A 7,610-nucleotide genomic window follows, 5' to 3' on the forward strand; every position below is an offset into this window, starting at 1 on the left:
ACTGATCCACCGGGCCACCTGCGTATCAAGTGTGAAGGATCGGGGAGAGGGGCGCTCTTGAGGGTGGATTCAAAGAAAGTGGAGGTGATTTGGAGTGTGTCGGTCTCCCAGAATGCTATGAAGGTGAGAAGCATCCTCGGTATGGTGACATACTGCAGCTGTTTCATCTGGAACCTGGCCAACCTGTCCAAACCACTTCGAACCTTGACAAGGGTGACATTCCTTTGGAGTGGGAAATACACGCATACATGGCATTTTGATAGGTAAAGGAAGCACTGCTGGCTGATGCAACAAAGGCACACTTTAACCATCGACGTCGGACAGAGTTGTGGTCAATGCGAGCCCTTTGAGTCTAGCGTTGTGTGTACCCATTGGGTAAACTAGCAGATCGCTCTAAGACACCAAAACCTTAGCTGCCCAAATTGAGCGAGAGGATACTGTGTATCCAGACAACATGATTGTCAAAATAGGGGGACTGAGTCCACACACACCATTAGAATTTGTTTGCCTAATTCCAAGCTAGGTCACAGTGCCCCCATCTGAATCCCTAGCCATACCAGGGTACTAGATGGTATCTGCAATTTCAGAACATGACCATTCTAATTCCCCAAGGAAATCGTGGCAACAGATCTATAGTTTCATTGTTACTCAGAAATGCCCAAGGGAGAAACAAGAATGATTTGAATTGGCATTTCAAGCATTTATTGAAACAATTGTATTCTTGTGTAAAAAGTGGGAGCTGCAATTTTAAGTAGGGTGAAACATAGCATTACAAGAATGGTGAACAAACTATACAGGTCAACCATTATAACATTATTGTGTGATTATATTTATGCTCTACCTAATTCTACCTACACCAGTGACAGCATAGTAGGAGTACCCCCTGCTTGATCTTTTGTGACAACCCAATCCCACCTACCTGTGTAAGATTTATCTGGAAGCCGATCTGGTGTAGAGCAGCCTATCATCCTTTGTATGATGAAAATTAGAGTCCACAGAGCTGCATGTCAGTCACAGTGCACAGCATTCCAGGATAATCACAGCAGAAGTGTTTCTCTACTGAAATGTGGCACAGAGCCTTTTACATCATAAAAGTTCTGTTCTAATTGAACTGTGTCAAAGATGCAGAGCTGATCTGGTTGTTTGTCTTGAGACTCCGAGCTGTCTCCAACCGGACAACCAAATGCAAAGGCATCATGTTCCAGTACCTAGCCTTGTACATAGTGTACAGGCAAGCCTGATAGTATGCATACTAGGAAATGTACTGCATACAGAATAATTTCTAAGTATTCTATCATGTAAGCGCAAAGCATGTCACCATTTAGAAAAAGATGTCAAGTTAAATGTGTACTTTAAAATATTGACTTTAGTGAGTGCCCATTTGAACCACACAACAGGATGATCGTGCAAGAGGCCTGTCTCAAGGCATTGCCACTCGAAGAAATCAACGAGGCGACCCTGCTGAACGTGAGCCTCTCCAAGGCGAACAACACACTCTCTGGAAAGCAGTGGTGCAACTTACTCGACGGATCGAAATTGTGGACACCCATGGAGCAAGCAACCTTGAGTCAGCTCTGAAGGGTCAGGGACGGATTAAGCACCTGTGTAGCAGGCCTGCTGCTAAGGCGATTGCAGATCATGATGCCCCGTGGTTTGTGGGCCAGAGTGGTCGGCCTGGCTCATCAAGGCCACCAAGGGATGGTCAAAACCAAAGCGAGGCTGCGGGACAAAGTGTGGTTCCATAGAATGGACACGTGGGGGGATAAGTACACACAAGGTTTGAGAGGCAACTTCAAGAAACAGAAGTAAGAGCACATTGCTTCATTAATCACAAGAAAAGATGAATCGAGAGGCCTGTTTCTTTATTTATTTTCAATTCCCAAAGGGCATTGCTCAGTTTGTCCAGATCCGTGCAAAGCTTGAATACAGCACATCTCTATTCACAGAGGGCAGAAAGGTTTTTCAAAGACATGCCACTTGATTTATATGGCCGTTACATAATGGAGTTCTCAGTTCTCAGGTACTCTGTGAGCCCGGTGTTGTGTTCGGCCCTCCAGTTACGCACATATTCGGCGTTCTTCAGAATCCATTCAAAAAGAATTTTTTGGCCCTGAAGAAGCCCATAACTGAGCGAAATGCGAGTGCTGCGTGGAGGTGTTTCCTTACGGTAAAGAAGACCTTAAATAAAAGAGTTACAACATTAAAGAAACAAACCTCTCGATTCATCTTTTCTTGTGATTAATGAAGCAATGTGCGCTTCTGTTGCGTGACGTTGCCTCTCAAACCAAACTGTGACAGATACAACAGGGTTTGAAAACCGTAGGTTTTCTGGGGGACATCCCTGTCACACAAGGAAAGAGTTGTGAAAAAAGCTTAAAACAAAGTCGAGGAAAAGGTCAGTGAAAAAATTACTGGAAGTAGCTCTCTCCGGATCTGCACTGATTTGTGCGGAAAGAAAAGAACTTATGTCAGTGGACTGGGGCGTGCCTATATTGGCAAAGAGCATGTTTCTTCCGCTGCGGCGCCAAACAATGCCACGTACCGGAGTGCAGATGTCCTGCTTGAAATATTCTGGATCTAGTCTGCTACCTGGGGATAATTCTAAGGTAAGGAATCTGTGGCTAGAAATCTCTTTTAGATATATGTGACTGAGTAAACCATTTGGGTCCACATGCCCAAGAGTGAATTTTACATGCAGCCAATGTGAGTTAAAATGCATTCAGAATGGCAAACACCACTGATTTTGTTAGCTCTTGCTTGTTGAGCAAGTTCTTCCATATCTTTGGTACCCATAGCCTTGGTTGCAGAGCCCACACACATGAAAAATAAATAAATGGAACAGTGGTGACTGGTAAACAAACGGCTAATTATGCATGGCAATGGGCTACATGTTACGTGTTAATCAATTATGCAGCAGACTCTGTTGCTGCCTGCTGGACTCACCTGTACAGCCGTCATTGAATGCTCCGGGAACGCTGAGGTGGTAGCTAGGGTTGTCTTTTCAGTCTTTCTCCTTGGAATGCTTATTGTGTTCTAATTCTATAGAATGTATCTAAGGTGTTGTGGGATTGTGTTGCTATGGAAATGTGTCAAAAGATTTATACTGTAATTATTTTGTAAACCGGTTGGAAGATGGCAGGAGCTTTCATGTTGCAATAAATGGAAGACTACAATTGATACATTTACGATTCCCTGCCAGGAAGATTCCCAACTACATATTTTGTCGATGACTGACTACCCTACGTGTCATATGCAGCTCCAACACCAGGGATATAGGTTTGCCTGATATATGGTAGTGTCTACCATTGCAATTTTGTCTCCTCTACCAAAGACGCTACTTTCAATTTTAATGCAAGCTTATTCTGCTCTGAATCTTGTCTGCAAACATCTTTAAACTGACACTTCTGTTAGATGAGCTTACCATGCACTGTGGACGATTTTCACATTAGATTTTGGGCACTCCTGAATAGCTTTCTGTGGTCTTCCCACGGATCCAGCTCTGTTGGAATATGGGAAATTGGCTGAAGTACATTGCATATGCCCTCATCAACGCTATATCATATGCTTCATTGATTTTCTTATTTTTTCAAATATATTTTTATTGCAATTTTTTGTATTCAATAGATTTCACTGTTATGCACACAAATAAAACCCAATGTACATGGGAGTAAATGCATACATATCATGTCTACATCAACACATATTCGTGATGTGATAAATAATAGATGGTACCCGCAAGGTAACAAAGCAGCATCCAGTCCATCATATGTTTTCAGGGTTGCATGGGTTGGGGTTGGTCATCGCCGTCTCCAGTGACAATACCATAATATCGCAACCAGGGACCCGACATTCTAGTAAACGTCCTCGGGCACCCCCTAGACATATACATTCAATTTCAGCTGCCATAGAGGGCTCCATCCCATTCTTCCACTACTACAATACAGGGGGTTCCGGTGCTTCCCAGTACTTAGCAACATCTCGCTTTGTCACCACAAGTCTCAAATTAATGAATAGGAGTTTGGCTCCAGGGATATCTAGATAGGTGGGAATTCCCAACAATAGACACTTAGGATCCAATGGCATTGTCACATCCAATATCTCATTAAGCTCCGTTATGATTACATTCAAGTATGTGTGAATGCTGGGGAAGAGTGCATATGCATGTGTAGTGTATGTATACATGACCCTCTCTCAGGCCCACATTGATGGCAACTAGCAGAGTCATCTCTACCAAAACTATGCAAGTGGCCCTGTCGTAAAAGACCCTGTGAAGGATTTTATATTTGATTAGTTGGCGACGTGATTTAATTTCAAATTCCCTGGGGTGCATCAACACCGCCTCCCAATCCAGGTCATCAAGGCTCAGCAGTTAATTTCCCCACTGAGACCTCAGCTGCATTAAGGTGCCAGGTCTATTAATAATTAATGTTTTATACATCCATGACACAGCCTTCATTCCTCTTATTTCCCCCATGAGTAACCTCCCTTCAAGTGGTGGTTATTCCGGCATAATACGAGTCTCAAGTCTCTCTGTCATCCAGGCATGTAAAAGCTGGAAATGTTTTAAGTGTTGTGTAAAGTTGAGTTGGTAGTCTCTTTTCAAGGAGCTAAGAGCGTCTCCTCTTCGTGTCCCCTAATTAAGAAATTAGAGCATATCCCAGGCCTTAAAACCTTGTAAATTCCTTTAGGGGTGTCCCCACCCATTGTGTTCCCCGGATGACTTGCACATTCTCTCATCCACTTTTCCACGCGTTTTCATGCTTCAATAGTTGCCTTGGTTGAAGGCAGTAATTTCTTCACCCCCTTTTCCACCATATAAATTGTGTATATAGGAGTGGGGGTGGAATTGTGTTCACTCTAACGCGTACATGGGGTGATCTTCCGGCATATGTCCCAATCATTCATCGCAATCAAGTGAGTCGCCCAATAGTAAGCTTTAATATCAGGAAGGGCAGTACCCACCATATATTGATTTCTCAGTAGGTAGTGCAACTCCACTCTTGGGTGACCACAATTCTACAGGAACATACGGGTCAGCCCTTCTAATCTGGCAAAGATCTCCACCGGAGGTTTATAATAATTGTTCTGCAACACATATAAGAGTTTAGGTAACGTTATCATCTTATACAGTGCAGCTTTATCCAAGAGTGTCAGCAACAACAACTTCCATGTTTCCACATCTTTGTGGAACTCTGCCAAGACCCTGAGAATATTACATTTGAGACTATTCTCCTTGTTTATAGTTAAATATATACCCAGATATCAAAAACGCTGTTTAGCTATGTTTAACTGCCCAGTGTTGTCGTACCTGCATGGTATAAACTGGATGAAATCCACTTGATCCTAAATCCAGCGTGTGCCCCGTATATATGAAATGTACAAGAGTTCTGGGAGTGTCTTTCGTGGGTTTGTGACATATAATAAAATGTCATTTAGGGCTAATCGTTTGTCTCCCAACGCCTCTTCTTGTTCCCTGAATACTGTAAGGCCAGGGTGTGGGAGTATGATATATGCCACGGGTTCCAGCACCAGGACCAATAGTAGCGGGGAAAGAGGACATCCCTGCCTCATGCCCCTCTCAGTGGGGAATTCCGCTAACAGTTCACCATTTACCCTCACACAGGACTTGGGGTCTTTGTAAAGCAAGTCTATCTTTGCCTGATACTTGGGACCAAACCCATATTTCACCAAGACATGTCTTCGAAAAGCATTAAATGCCTTTTCCGCATCAATGGACTACACATAGGGTTCTTCTCTGTGGTGTATTGTTTCAAGTCAATTATATAAGCGACGGAGATTGAATGTCGTTGACCCCTTGTTGTCATTCAAATGCAGCGGGGGAGGGGGGCGCGGGATCACCGTACCACCCTGCAAGGCAGAGTCTTCGAGTTCGGAAGCATCAGGAAATGAGGGGGGGTGAGAAGACCCGGACTAGCCCCACTGTCTTCCTGGTGTGGCTCCCACCAGTTCCCCGCTCTCACAGACTCTGTTGATAGACTACACTCGCCTACCCAACCGGAGGGATCAGAGCTCTCTGCCAGGTCAGGGATGTTTAGGCTCCTTGGCCGGAGTCTCGATGGCAGCCCACGGGCCCACCTGTAGCTCTGACATGGATCAGGCAGGTCTCTGCTCCCCACTAAAGGTATGCTCTCGACACAGTCAGGTCCCTCTGTCCAATAAGGCCCCTCACCTCGGGGCTACCATTGTGCAGGCGGCACTTAGCAGTCTCTCCTTTACAGTCGCTTCTGGTAAGGAATCAGCAGCAGCAGCTTCGTCTCAGATCACACAGTAGGCATCCACCATGCAATTGGTCGGATGTCGTGATGGGAGCAGGATAGAAGTATGGATTGAGATACGGGCCGACGTAGACAGTTGTTGGCCATGCCCCCATACTAATTAATTGATTTTCAACTTCCACTTTGGACTTGCTGAGCGAGCAAAAAATGTATTTCTGTCAAAGAGAGCGCAGGAGAGGGTTTGGCTTTATCCCCAGGCAGCTGAAGCAAATGTGAGGCTCAGATTGTGGATAGGTAAATTGCACCGTTTTTTACTGCTGAATGTATTTTACATCCTCATGAAGACATTTTGGAAAGGATACATTTATATAAGTTTACACACTTGCCATTGCATGGTCCCTCTGAATTAGATTCTGCCGTTGTTATATCACTCGCTTTTTAGGTCTCGCCTGTCGATGCGCATGCGCATCGAGCTTGCGAGACTATGGGGGTGTGGAAAAGTAAATTTTGTCATGTTCTGTGTCCCTACGTGTCCTCCATCTTATGTTATGTGTGCATGATTAAATATGCATATGTATCCCCATGTTTGATTAAAGACGCAATTACAGTTGTGTCCATCTCTAGTATGCCAGTTTCCAGTTCTCGTGAAAGCTACGAGTATTAGGCCTATGTAAAGTTACGTTGCCACGTTTCTCAGTGTGCACGTTATTTCATTGTAAAGTCCCCGTTTCTAGGCCTCAAAAGGGCCCGGACACCAGATTCGGCTCCTGTCTCCTGAGCCTCGCTGAGGAGCGATACAGCCCCCACCTGTATCCTCGACCCTTCACTTACTTCCTGCCTTACAGTGCCCGGCTCAGCCTGGCTCTGCCTACGAGTCTGCCAAGAGTATGTTATGATTCTAGTTCTCAGTCCAGCCCTCCTTCTCTGCATTCCTAAGCTACTGAATCGCATCAATAGTTTCCGTCATTGTCTAGCCTTTACGTCTCCATGTAAGAGAAATACTGCATTTAATGGTCATTTAATATTCTTCATCACGCACTACATGTAGAATAATGCATGCTCCAGTCTTAGAGTCCGTTAGCCTCTCCCCTCCTGACTCTTAGTTTATATCAACATGTTCTCTAAACATCAGATACTAGATACTGTTTAGGTACATGTCGCCCTGACTCTCCAGACTTCAGTCTCTGCTCCTAGCACAGAGTTCATAGCCCCCAGCTTCTCCTAGTAACACGTCATTGTCAGTTTGCGCGCACCATTAGGTTAGAGGTCCCGGCTCCTTAGGTAGCCCCCTCCATGTTTCCGCCCCATTTATGACATATTCTGTTACGTTTGCATCACATGTCTATGTATACGCCCCTGTTACACCCATTTTCA

Source organism: Lissotriton helveticus, chromosome 3_1, assembly GCF_964261635.1.
Source record: "Lissotriton helveticus chromosome 3_1, aLisHel1.1, whole genome shotgun sequence".
NCBI lineage: Eukaryota > Metazoa > Chordata > Amphibia > Caudata > Salamandridae > Lissotriton > Lissotriton helveticus.